Source organism: Pituophis catenifer, unplaced genomic scaffold (assembly GCF_029215685.1).
Source record: "Pituophis catenifer annectens isolate HBS135680 unplaced genomic scaffold, rPitCat1.0.hap2 SCAF_2, whole genome shotgun sequence".
Lineage (NCBI taxonomy): Eukaryota > Metazoa > Chordata > Lepidosauria > Squamata > Colubridae > Pituophis > Pituophis catenifer.
The window spans coordinates 173054598-173067992 of record NW_027256882.1 but is presented as its reverse complement, the minus strand read 5'-3'; positions in this window follow the sequence as shown (position 1 = coordinate 173067992).

Sequence of the window (13395 nt, the reverse complement as noted above, 5' to 3'; positions counted from 1 at the left end):
TCTGACTCAGCCAGGAGTGCAAGTTCTCCCCCTACTGTCTTGTCTTGAAACAATTTGGCCTTCCTTCCCATTTCGGAGCTCATTCTCTCCCCCAGCAAAAAAAGAAACCAGACTGGAGTCCATCCACTAACAAATAAAGTCTCAGCACTGTTGCTTCGGAATAGCAGATAGCTATGCTTAGCCAATCTTGAGTGATGAAAAACTAAATTGAGTTGAACCTGGGGAGTACTTGGGTTGAGAGACCATCAGGAAATTAGGGGTTGGTTTGGAAGGCAGGGGGAGTCAGTTTGGTGTAGTGATTAAGGTGGTAGGCTAGAAACCAGGAGACTGAATCCTTTGAGTCTCCTTCGGCACAAAGCCAGTCACTTTCTCCTAGCCCTGGGAAGGAGCAATAGCAAATCACTTCAAAATCTTTCCAAGGAAACTCAGAGACTTGTCCAAGCACTGCCAGGGGTCAACACTTACTCAAAGATTTGTACACACATACTCTGGAAGGTTGAGGAAAAAAACCCAGAAAAAAAAGAAGTAGCAAACTACTTCTGTCCTGTTGTCAAATAAACCAGTTGCATGCAAATCTGAGTAGACTTAATATTTTCTATTCTTTGCTTTCAATAGAATTAGACTCTTCCTGGAATTTTTATCTACTGCCACCTTTCTGAGTGAGACAGGATCCCGGAAGACTTTGATGCCTCTTTGACCAGCTTCTTCCAATCCAGTGCCCTCTCTAAGTGTTGGACCTGACTTAGAGCTAATGAAGTCTGCTTTCTCTCAAGGATGCTGGTTGAAGAAGCCATCTTCATCTGAGGGAAACAACCCCTGTTGCAAACTCCTTTCTCAGCAAGTGGCAGCACCTGGTTGAGCTGTGGGCTCTACTTTGTCCTTTCATGGGAGACATCTGGGAAACAACAGGGAAATGGGCTAGATCAGGGGTGTCAAACTTGGGTCGTCACAGCATCGTCACATGACGTATCAGAACTTCCCCCCCTTTGCTAAACCGGGCGGGGGCAGGGCCAGCACGTGATGCATCTGGCCTGTGGGCCACGGGTTTGTCAGCCCTGGGCTAGATGGAAAGTCAAAACAACTTTCAGGAAGATAGCAAGAGAAAACAATTGTTATGCTGTTACCCCCTTAAAATTGCATGGGCATGTCTACCATTAATTTACCAGGAACTGTATTCTTATTTATTTATTTATGAAGTTGGTTTGATGCCCATCTACTTAAGTGTTCTACTTAAAGTAAATTTTATTTTCTTATATTTTAAAAGCAAACAGAATATGAGCTTCCTCAGTACAGTCTCTTCAATAGGAAAAAAAACCCATGAACGGAAGGGTAAAATTGGACTCAACATTATGCTTAGGTATACTGTATATGTGTTTGCAAAATGCACTAAACTGCAACCAAATCAATCACATTATAATTTAGCATGTCTTCTTTTGGGGACAAGAGAAATAAAAATGCAGTTAAAATAAAGGACAGCTTTATGAGAAATCAATGCAGTAATTAGATAGCAATCTCAGTTGTAATAAAAGCTAATGGTAGAGATGGCTGTGGTGATTATATAACTATTTTCCTTTCATTGATCCAGACACTCTCTTTTGACCATTAGGATTCTGGCAACCACCTGCTGGAGCTGTTTCTGGAGACCATCAAAATCTGAAATCTAAAACTAGGAGTTCTGTTCAGCTAAACTGCAAAATGAAGGGCCAAATGAAAAATGACAATCACATAGGTGTGTCCAGTGGTGAAATGTAAAATTTGTTACTACCGGTTCTGTGTGCGTGGCTTGGTGGGTGGGGGTAATATGACTGAGTGGGTGTGGCCAACTTTTTTTTTTAACTTTTAAAACCATTTTTTCTACAACCTCTTTGGCTGAAGAGGTTGTAAAAAAAATGCTTTTAAAGCCTCTGATGATCCAGCTGACTTGCCTGATTGGCAGAGGCTTTCTTTTTTTTTAAAAGCCTCTGACGATCCCAGCTGACTTGCCTGATCAGTAGAGGCTTTCTTTTTTTTTTTTTTAAGTCTCTGACGATCCCAGCTGACTTGCCTGATCGGCAGATACTTTTTTTCCTTTTAAAAACATTTTTTCTATAACCTCTTCGGCCGAACAGGTTGTAGAAAAAATGCTTTTAAAAGCCTCTGATGATCCCAGCTGAGCTGCACGATCATCAGAGGCTTTTTTTTTTTACTTTTAAAAACATTTTTTCGGCCAAAGAGGTTTTGGAAAAAATGCTTTTAAAAATAAAACAAAAGCCTCTGATGATTGCGCGGCTCAGCTGGGCAATGGGACAGGGGCAGGGATTTTTGCTACCGGTTCTCCGAATCACCCACCTCCATTGCTACCGGATCGGGTGATCTGGTCTGAACCGGGAGCATTTCACCCGGGATGTATCTCATCCCATGCAATGAGGTGCTGCTTTTGTGGGAACTTTCCATGCAGTATAGGCCTCTTCTCATGGATATCTACCACTTTTCATTATATACATGACACTGTCCAATATCTCTTCGAAAACTGCTATTGAGAGGACTAGAATTCTTCTCACATGCTAAGACTTTCCTTTCTTAGAATTGTTTTGTTACTGTTTAGTTTCAGTGGGTCTGTTGGGTTTCACTCCCTCAAGGCTAGTTACATTCATTGCTTTCTATTATTCCAAATATTTGTCAACTTCTTTCAGAAAGTTTTCTCATTAACTTCCTGATTGTTTTTCTGACATAATTGTCTGGCAAGAGAGTAGGTCACTTAGGAAATCTAATAACAAATGAGGTTGATTAAAGAGTAACTCCTTAAGGATCTAATTAATAGATTCTACTGTAGTCGCAGCACCAAGAGATGTTTTACTGTTTGCAGCAATTCTAGATAAAACAAAAATCTTCTCTGACGTTTACCTGGTGCTGTAAAACTTGTTGATCCAAAGATTCTAAAAAAGTAATTAAGAAGTTCTATCCAAAAGTGATCAGAATAAGAAATATACAAACCCTATGTCCTTTTCTGAGAATGCTGACCACGGTTTCAGCAAGATGGTTATTCCCTCATCTCTCAGAGTTATAAATCCATTGGGGATCACTGTCAGGCAGTCTCCTCATGAGGAACAACTGCTGGAGCACTTCTTCTTCTTCTTCTTCTTGTGTCATATCCATCATCGGATGTTGACGATCATGCTGGAGCACTAGTGGACTATTTCAAGTCTTCTCCTTGTCCAGAATGGGATTATATAGAGCTGGTCGACAGGCCAGCTCTTCATTCTGCTATAGGTGTTGGAGATGGAGTTTGCCATTTCTTCCAGGGGTGGGTTCTACTTACCTTTACTATCAGCTTGCAATGGGGCCACACGCACACGCTTGCTTCACTCGCGCGCATGCATGCTCTTCTGCGCAAGCGCAGAAGTGTTTTCATGATGTCAGGGTCAGTGGGCGGGGCCTCCCATCGGTTTTACTACTGGTTCTATAGAACCGGTGTGAACCGGGGGCAACCCACCACTGATTTCTTCCCCAGAAGTTCTACTTAGCAAAATAAGTTTTAAATAAAAGTTTAAGGCCTTAAAATTATTTTGGAATGAACAGTAAAAGGGACTTTGATTTTGGAAAGGGCATTCATTTAATTTATATGTCGCCCATCTCAACAAGTGACTTTGAAAACAGTTTGAAAACAGACTAAGGATTCTGATGAATGTGAAATATGATTCTGGAATTAATTATAAGAATCCTTTCTGGGGGTAAATGCTTTTGTTTTGAATTCTCTTTTTAAAAAGGATAGGGTGAGATTCTGAAGGCTGGACATTAGAGGGAACCAAAAGGAACCAAGATTACACTTAAAGGAGAAGAACATTTACATTTGACTTACTGATACAGAATGGAGAAAAATATTTACTGTTGGGCATATTGAAGGATATTTTTAAACAATGGAACCGGAGGTTAATTTTAAGAGTGCCTGCTTCTATAGACATGAGAGAAATATTACTTTATGACAAAGTAATTCTTCTATTGAGTTTAGCACCTAGTGACATCATATCTATGCAACTTTTCAGCTTGTTGTCTTAACTTCCTGGTCTAGCCTACAACCTTAACATGTCTTGGTGGTCTCTCATCAGAGGGTCAGCCAGATCTGATCTGGCTTAGCTTTCTGAACTGGGTGAAGATCAACTAAATATTGCAGAACTCAGAGATGCTCTGGCCCAAACCTTTTTAAAGGTCAACATAAACATTTTGAATTGCTCCAGGGAATGGATTAGAAGTCAGAAACAGTTTTTTTAAAAAAAGAACATTTGCTATGTTAAAAGACTCCAAACCAAAGAAAATGTCCCATTTCCTAAAATATTTTGGAATTTCAGCTTGTGTTGAAGAGTGTGAACCCCATGTTATAATGGCTACTCCTTTTTCTGGACCAAATTGAATGTGCTGATTAGTTTCTTAGGATAGGTTTATCTGGATAATCCCTTTATTCCATATAAACAAGCAACTCTTAACCCTAGTCGCTTAATTCGTACAAATAAAGCATTTTATTTAAGCAAGCCTTCGACTGATAGATCTGATTTGCCTTCTCTGCTCTTCCATTCTGTTTCTTTATTGCTTTAACAGATTGACTAACTTTTTTAAAAAATGCAGACAAAAACAAAAATCAAGCAACTTCTTAGCTGTTTTTTGTATTGAGTACCCATGATTAGGGAAAAGCTAGTTGAAAATTGTTTAAAAATTATAGAAACCCAGGCCTCATTTTCTTTATGGAGTATCAGGGCTATTTCCAAAAATGGGGTGAACTTGGGGAATATCAATTTTAGCAATTCATACCTCCTTTGATATTTCAACCTCAAGCCAAATATTGAAAATATCCTCCTTGGGATGTCAACACATTGGGGATTAATTTGGATTGTCACAGCGGGCTCTTCTATCCCTTATTTGACTCTGAGTGAGGAGTAGTAGTAGCACAATAAGGTGATTTTTCATTTTTGTTGCCAGGCATATTCTTTTTTAGTCCTGCATTTCCATTTAGTTAGTGAACTCTTCATTTCTAACCCTATTCAGAAAATAAATTTCATGTAAGAAGATATTTAAAATAAGAACAGATCATATAGTTTGAATATCAAAATTCATAGTATTTTATGTGCTCTTCAGTTTTATACTCACAAGTATCAAATGGAAGTTGTTTAGGCTGACAAACAATAGCAGGGGTCAGCAACCCGCGACTCTGGAGCCGCATGTGGCTCTTTCATCCCTCTGCTGTGGCTCCCTGTCACCTGTCAGCTCCACAATTGATAGGGCTTTCGGAGGAAAAAAGGATGGCGTGCTAGGTGGAGACTCTATGGTGGGGGAACTGGACTTCCAGTCAGCAGAGGAAAAAGGACACCGCACTAGGAGGAGACTCTATGGTGGGGGAACCAGACTTCCGGTTGGCTCCAGAATTGAACAGGGGGCTTCCGGTTAGGACTTTGTGGCTCTTTGAGTATTTAAGGTTGCCTACCCCTGGACAATAGCAAGCTTTACACATCATGCTAAGGCACAGTTAGTTGATTAAGTTTATGCTAGGCCAGAATCCCCATTTTGGAAACCACATTTATCTTAGTCTCCTGCCAGCTGACTAGGAGGTAGGAATTTCAGACAGTGTAACCTGGTTCTGTATCTGGGCTGAGTGTACATGTATTCACTTCTTGTCTGAATTATTCTCTTAGCACTAAATTAAATCCCCAAGTCAAATTGATCATATCATGGGGCTACCATATATGGAATGCAAGATGGGAGGGCTCTATTATTGTAATCTAAAAGTATTGTATGGCTGCTTCATACCATGCTCATCTCTACCTTCTGTTCTATTAAAATCCAGGTCAAATTTCCCTATACAGTATGTTACTGTTAAGCCACATATCCTGCATTCAGTATATGGTGGAGAAGAAACTTCAGTTTAAAAAAGTTTGTGGAGAACCATGCTGTGAAGTTGGACTCCAAAAATGTGGGAGTACCTTGGACCCTAAATCTGGATGGTTCTAAGAAGTGAACAAGATATCCTCTTAACTGTATAACAAGCATCTGAGTAGAAACACTGGCTTTTAGTGGAGACTGTCCAATGACGATATAAGGCCATTCCAATAATCTAGCTCAGTGGTCCCCAACCCCCGGTCCGCGGACCGGTGCCGGGCCGTGGAGTACCTGGCACCGGGCCGCGCAGCGGCCGGGGGACATAAACGCTGCAGCGCAAAGGCTCCTGGGCCGTGCGCAAAAGCTCCTGGGCCGTGCGCAATGGGCCGTGCGCAAAAGCTCCTGGGCCGTGCCCCCACCCCTGCGCACGCTCAGCGGGCCGCGGCGATAAAAAGGTTGGGGACCACTGATCTAGCTGAACAATCAGAAGATAATTTAGGATCTTCTGAATCCATCTCCTTCATGGAGCTCCTCACATCTCTTCTGAAAAAGGGATGAATGTGCTTTCAAAAATAAAAGTAAAAAAGGATTCATTTTAGAGAGGTTCTGTACAGTATTATACTATACTGTAACTATAAAGCACAGACACTCAAGGGGGCACTGTTGATCTGTTCCATTCAAATTTTGTTGAAATCTCATTTTGATTAAAATGGACCACTGCTAACTGTTATCTTATTTGAACTTCAGAGGATAGAGAAGACAGAGATGAAAGGTCTGAGATAATCCTTCCCTAGACATACTTGGTTCTTTTGAAAAGTATTGCCCATGTCCAACAGAATTAGGGTTAACAATAAGGGCAGCACATGAATCTAATAAATGTGGTAAATATCAAACAAGTCCCAGTAGAGCTAGGTCCCTTCATGTATCCATGTGCAGTTTCATTGAAAAAGAAGAAGATATCTCTGAGCTGAGAGCTATTTCTTGAAGTGGGAGAAGCTCATTCAATGATCAGAGTATAGCTACAAGGGGTCCAATTTTCTGTTTCCAGAATCAATCATTCAAAGCTTGAGAAGATGATGATTTGAAAAACGCTATTTGTCTTACATAATACTGAATGAGATACAGCATGCTGGGCTACTGTGAGCTATCCAGAAAGAATATCCTGGTTCAGAAATTGAATTATAGTTCGTTTAAAATGTGAGTTATGTGGCAGCCAAGATAACATATGCACAGAATTGGAAAAGCAACACTATACCAAAAGAGGAGGAGGTGATAAAGAAAGTTTTGGATTGTGCGGAGGTGGACAAATTGACGAAAGAGATAAAAGGAAAAGATGAAACGGAATATTACTTAATATGGAATAAATGGTATAAATGGCTAGAGGTCAGGAATAACAAACAAGAAGGATTACTAATGTGCCACTAAACAGATAATGTATGTAAAGTAATATATAGATAAATGATATGTATAACAGATAAAGAAATGTATACATAAATAAGTAAGGAACAAGGGAACCACAAATATAAATATATGTAAAGATGGGGAGGGGAAAAATGTGAATTGTAGAGGAATACTGATATGAGACTGTTGTAAAATGGAAATTTATCTTTTGTGTTTGTTTCTGTTTTTGTTTTTAAAGAAAAAAAATAATATTTATTTAAAAAAATAAAATAAAAAATAAAATGTGAGTTACGGCTGTTTTTCACAGTTACGACCAGAGGTGGGATTCACTTACCTTCCCTACCAGTTCGCAAATGTGAGTGTGCACACTCACCTTCCGCACATGCTTGGCCTTTCGTGTATGCTCTTTGCTAACGTGTGTGTCTTTTGCGCATGCGCACGGCAGTGGTGGGTTTCAAAAATTTTTACTACCAGTTCTGTGGGTGTGGCTTGGTGGATGTGGCATGGCTTGGTGGGTGTGGCTTGGTGGACGTGGCAGGGGAAGGATACTGTAAAATCTCCGTTCCCTCCCCACTCCAGGGGAAGATTACTGCAAAATCCCCATTTCCTCCTGATCAGCTGGAACTCGGGAGGCAGAGAATAGATGGGGGTAGGGCCAGTCAGAGCTGGTATTTACTACTCTGAACTACTCAAAATTTCTGCTATCGGTTCCCCAGAACTGGTCAGAACCTGCTGAATACCACCTCTGGCGCACCGCCTCCAAAACGTGGCTATATATTACATCCGGGCGGGTGGGCGGGGCCTATCACAGTCGGCACTGCTGGTTTGCCCGAACCGGACAGAACCGGCTGAACCCTACCACTGGTTACGACCTTTGCAGCATCCCCATGATCATGTGATCAAAATTCAGATGGTTGGTGACTTGTTCATATTTATGACCATTGCTGTGTCCCAAAGTCATGTGATCCCCTTTTGCAACCTTCTCACAATCAAAGTCAATAGGGAAACCAGTTTCACTTAACAACCAAGTTACTAATTTATCAGCTGTAGTGCTTCACTTAACAACAGTGGCCAAGAAAGGTCATGAAACGGGATAAAATTCACTTAACAAATGTCTCACTTAGCAACAGAAATTTTGGGCTCAACTGTGTCATCAATTAGGACTACCTGTATAACCTAACATCACTCTTTCATAGTGGCTTCACCTTCAAGACATGCTTTCAGCCACGGCTGCCGGAATCTTTATTTGCTGCCTGACTGGTCTATTTTGCATAATGAGTTGTTTGAGAGTTTGGGTGTCAGAAGCCAATTTCAGCCTTTGGGATGATTCTATATTCTTGAGGCTTGCAGTGGTGAAGTAACTGATGAACAGAGTAACACTTTTGTGAATCAGGTTCAGATGAACGAAGAAGAGGAGATTTTTGCTTGTAGATACATGGCTACCATCAACAATAGTCACTGAAGCTCCATGGCCAAGGAAAGTTATTTGTGCATCCTCCTGATTTTCTAGACTTTTTGGAACACTAGCTGAGGTCACTCCACATGTATGGAATCCTGAGGAATTGCAAATGGTTTTCTATAGGAGAATCAGAAGATACATCAACAATAATAATGGGAAAAGGAACTTTGGAATGTGAATGAATTGGGGATTCATGAAAGAATTGTTCAGAGGCATTGTGCTTTCCATGACTCACTGGTTAATAAGCTCCCTCATGTTCTCAATGTACCAGCTGCAATTTCATATGGAGACAATTTTCCAGTTTACCAAACTAGTTGCAAGTTTATCCAAGCAATGTTGTCTTCACTACAGGGCACCTCATAAGTATCTCTGCTTCTACTTGTCTAGAAATCTGTGGGGAGAAATTGGGTCTGCTGCTGGGAAAAATGTTTAGAAACAGAAGAATTCTTGTAGCCCATTGAACCAATAGGGTAGAAGAATTACTTGCTTTATTTAATATATTTCCTTAAAAACAAAATATGTTCTTAGAAATTCTTACAAACAAAATAATTCTTAGAAACAGAAGAATTCTTGTAGCTTGGTTGACCCATTACGATAGAAAAACAATTTAACTCATTTTAATTTATTTCCTTCAAAACAAAATCTGTATCACCAGTGGTGGGATTCAAATTTTTTTACTACCAGTTCTGTGGGCGTGGCTTGGTGGGCATGGCAGGGGAAGGATACTGTAAAATCTCCATTCCCTCCCCACTGCAGGGGAAGGTTACTGCAAAATCCCTATTTCCTTCCGATCAGCTGGGACTCGGGAGGCAGAGAATAGGTGGGGGCGGGGCCAATCAGAGGTGGTATTTACTGGTTCTTCGAACTACTCAAAATTTCCACTACCAGTTCTCCAGAACTGGTCAGAACCTGCTGAATACCACCTCTGAATTGCACCCATGAATCACTCAGGGCTATTTCATAATTTTTGAAACAGGCATAATTATATAAAATATACAAGCACACTGTATACCATTATAAAAACATATAATCTAATAAATGTGGAATTATTGAGAAATGCAAATCACATAAAGCCATCCATAAACAAGGCCTCCATTTTAATTCCCTTTAAAAAGGAAAGGTTCTCTCAGATCAACTCAACTGAATGTACCTGCCCCAAATTCTCTTCCAACGGATTGGGAAAGTAGGACTGTTTTGATTCAGAGCTGAAAGGAATACGGAACTGATAGTTTTGGTGCAAAAGGAAAAATATAATGTATTCAAATAAAGACTAGTTTGATGCTTTCCTTTGGATTCTATTTCTGATCAGGAAGTGTGATGACCTTCACGACCCCATGATTCATGTATTCTCTTTTTTCCCTATTAGAATGGTAGAAAAAGCCAATGTTAGCCATTCTGTTAGAATGGTAGAAAAAGCCAATACCAGCAATACACAATTGTGCAGGCAATTGTAGAGGCCCAGAGATTCTTGGGGGCAGAACCCCATTTCAGCTCTAGAGGTGCTTTGGCCTTTTTTTCTAGCAGAGGGCAGGAGATTCTCCAATTCATAGAATTCAGACTAGTCACAGTTTATGAAATCCAGGCAGGTAGAATGAAATAGTTGGGTCTTGTGACAGCTATGGAGTCTTACATGATATGCAAACAGATCTGTATCATCAGCTGTAGGTGAAAAATAAAAAAAAAATCCTGTTGATTAATTGGTATAGAAGCTATTTATGCTTTTCTCATATACAGGAAGTCCTCAACTGAGACACTTGTAAAATGAGTTTTTCGACCTTTCTTGCCACAGTTGTTAAGTGAATCACGGCAGTTTTTTATTATTATTATTTATTTATTTATTTATTTATTTATTTATTTATTTATTTATTTATTATCAAATTTATATACTGCCCTTCTCCCAAAGGACTCAGGGCGGTGCACAGCCAAAGTAAAAAACATAGATACAAACATTAAAATACAGTTAAAATATATATATATGCATTTGGCCCCAGAATTAAAAGAACAAAACAAACCTATTAAAACATTTAAAAATGTGTTAAGCCAGCCCGGCTTGCTGAAAAACATAGGTCTTCAGGGCACGGTGGAAGGCACTGAGGTCTTGAATTCTTCGTATCTCTGGGGGCAGTTGATTCCATGGTTAGTAACATGGTTGTTAAGTGAATCTGGCTTCCCCCGTTGACTTTACTTCTCAGAAGGTCACAGAAGGTGATCATGTGACCCCAGGACACTGAAACCATCATAAATATGAGTCAATTGCCAAGCATCTGAATTTTGATCATGTGACCATGGAGATGCTACAGCAATTGTAAATGTGAAAACGGGTCATAAGTCACTTTTTCAGTGCTGTTGTAACTCTGAATGGTCACTAAATGAACTGTTGTAAGTTGAGGATTATGTGTATGTCAGAAATAGATTCAATATTATGTTGCTTAATTTATTTAAACCTCAAAGTTGCTATATATCTACCTTCTTTCCTAATAACAAAAGATATAGAAAAGTCTGACTTGGTTATCCATGCTGTGATTACCTCCTAATTGTCGGAATGAGTTCTGTTTGGGAATGTCCAAGTAGCCTCTTCTCTCCCATCACATGTTCGAAATTCAATAAGTTCCATCTATGTTACTTCATAATAAACCACTGTAGCAAATTAAAAGGGCCCCAAAGGCTAATTTTAATGCACAGTCCTGTCCTCCTGGCATGTATCATGTGGGACAATTTGCTTTTGAAATATTTTAATGATATTGACCTGTAAAGATCTTTAATAATTCATTATTAATAGGGGAAGGTCAGCTTAGATATGCTGAGAAGAGGGTAATGGTGGCAGATGGTTTTTCTTTTTCTGTCTAATCGTTTCTCTTTCGGGGAACCATGCTCTTATATTCAGAGTCATCTTCCTAATTGGTAAATATTTGTGTAAATATTCTGTTTGATATTGTGTAAATTACCCTGAGAATCAGGGAATGATAGCACTGAAGAATAAATTAAAAAAATCTATGCACATAACAAATAATGAACAAATAAAATATCTACCCGGGTTTTAAGGGGAGAGACCATCAGTGGTGGGTTGCTACCCCGTATTGGTTGAACCGGTAACGGCGGTGGCGGGAGGCTCTGCCCACCCGCCTGTGTTGCGTGCACACATGAATGCGTGGGCACCCACGAGCAAAATGGTAGCAATGGGTTTGGAAACCCGCCCCTGGAGAGCATGCCATATTGTTACATGCAAATGAATAAAGGTGATATTTCTGCTCAGATGCATAGAGATATGATCAGGATTCTGGTCTCATAACATATTTAAGGAATGCTGGGAGAAAAGGTGTGTTCTGTTGGGAGAATGGTAGTAGTTACCACTCTACTCCTTTTCCAGTACCCTTTTATATGAGCATGGCACTGATTTATACTCCAGAATTAGATATTCCAACAGCTGAAATTGCATTTCTGGTGTACATGGATGGCTCCTGGTGGAAATGAAGGCCTTGCAGAACAGTAGGCATGAAATTTCCTTGGATCATTCAAGAAATGGAAGAGAAAGATTGAGCAGAGGAAATGGGAACCACCTTTTAAAAAAGCCTAATCTACTAATTAACCAAGTCCTCACTGTCCCAAATGGCTAGTCTCACCAAATGACTGACAGCATTGTCTAAAGGATGAGCCTATGTCATGCCTATGTCTAATTAGACTAACCTCTTCCATCTGGTACCCTTCAAAATTGGTAGGCTGACCTCTACCAACCATTTACTTACTGGTCATATGTGCCTGGAAATTTCTGCTGATTGATATTTGACATTGGCGAAGCCTTCCCTGAAATAATGTCTCTATTGTATTCTCCCATTTCCACTTCAGGGTTACCCTCCTATCCCAGCTATAGTACAGTATATGCTTTCATCTGCTAAGACATAGGTTGGGAATTCAACTAATGGTTGCACAGTGAGTCTGGGGATTTCACAATACAGAACCTCAACAACTCTGTAGATGTTTCTTTAACAAGATCCCTGCAGATCTTGCTGTTTTCTTCCATGGAAACCAAAACTCATACCACTGACATTCTCACCCAGTTTCATACCACCTTTATATTATCTTCTGTTTTCTTTTCTGGGCAATGAATGGAACCGAGGTTCAGTTGTGCAAGATGTTCCTATCCACTGAACGCCTCCATGGATGGTGAGGTCTTTATGACTATTTTGCATGACTTTCAGTGCTAAGGAAGATGATTCCCCAGCCTTAGATCTTCTGACCTGGCATGCTTTTTTCTCTCTCTTATCCATTTCCTTTTACAGATAGTAAGAAATTCTCATTTGTTTGACCAGCTACTTCAGATTGAAACCAAAATCCACTTTGCTGACTATTTCTACCATCTCTTGATGTTTTGCCTCCATGTGGAAGAGCACTAACGATTTTGCTTTTTCTGCTCTTCATTTGGCCATCTAGCAAGCAGCCAGGCTTGGCTTTGTCAGACTGCTGAGATTCAACAAAGTGAGACTAAATCTTTCAAGTAATTTTCTCAGATGTGTTGAGGTCGACTGTTTAATGATACAAAATGAAAGCTTTGCAGCAAATGAACAAAATTCCCAACCAGATATTATATTTCAGAAACCAATGATTAATTTTCATGAACTGAGATCCAGTGAGTGTTATCTTTAGTCAAAGTTGCCTGTGAAGTTTACAATCCCCCCCGCCCAATAAATGCCTTA